Below are 1,184 nucleotides of genomic sequence, written 5' to 3'. Positions count from 1 at the left end.
AGGCAAGAAAGGCAGCCGGGAGACTTCTTACCTCAATCCAGACTCTGCCACGGCACCATACACTGATATCTACAGTTGTAGAAACAACACTTCTTGTCCTTCTTGCAGTTTCTATCGCGCCGGCACAGCGGTATCATCGTGAAGGGACAGCGGAGTGGGAACTCTGGACAGTATCCAGGTCTGATCACATCTGAGGAACGAAGCCACAGGGTGAGTTGGGGGCACCTGTGAGTCCTTGCTGGGCATCAGTCCCAGCTTGTCCCATGGACTCGTCCTCTGAGGACGTTCCCCACCCCGAGCACACACAGGACCGCCTCACCCTACACCCACCCATCGCCCCCCATTCAGGCTGCGCCAAGTGGAGGCAGAGGAGGAGGAAAATCCCGGTGAGAACAGAGAGGCTGCTCTGTCTCATCTTGCAGAAGTGTGCAGTGAACCTTGGGACTGAACGTTTATATCGTCTATGACCGAGGCCCCGTCGGCAGGGGGAGCTGTAGTGCCCATGACCCAAGGTCACAAGTGCCTTAACTTGACCTTTCTTCATATCAGAGGTTCCTTTCAAGGCCCCCCAGGAAGAGGCGCTGTAATAAGTCTGGGACATACGTCTGAGAGCCCATAGAGCCTCCTCTTTTTCAGGGAGTGTTAGGGCTGGCCCGGCCCTTCATAGTTCCTGCTTTATGCAGTGGAGTATGAGGCAACGGGAGAGAGTTATCTTTCCAGGACATTCCTCAGGTCTCACATACTTCACTCCTCACTAAACCATACCTGTCCCAACAGACTTAAGAAATGGGTACATTTGAACAATTTCCTTTGAATAAATGAACACTTGAAACACACACAGGCACCATTACAAGGCGAGACAAAGGAGCTAATTAGGGGCCATGGACCAGACCAAGGGAAAGATGACTTCCAGGTACCGGGAAGTCTCTCTCTCTCTTTTTTAAAAAAATATATATTCTATTGATTTTTTACAGAGAGGAAGGGAGAGTGATAGAGAGTTAGAAACATCGATGAGAGAGAAACATCGATCAGCTGCCTCCTGCACACCTCCTACTGGGGATGTGCCTGCAACCAAGGTACATGCCCTTGACCAGAATTGAACCTGGGACCTTTCAGTCCGCAGGCCAACGCTCTATCCATTGAGCCAAACTGATCAGGGCCAAGCCAAATGAGCTTATGAACAG

This window comes from Myotis davidii, unplaced genomic scaffold (genome assembly GCF_000327345.1).
Source record: "Myotis davidii unplaced genomic scaffold, ASM32734v1 scaffold4152, whole genome shotgun sequence".
NCBI classification, from domain to species: Eukaryota; Metazoa; Chordata; class Mammalia; order Chiroptera; family Vespertilionidae; genus Myotis; species Myotis davidii.
This window is presented reverse-complemented; position numbering follows the sequence as displayed.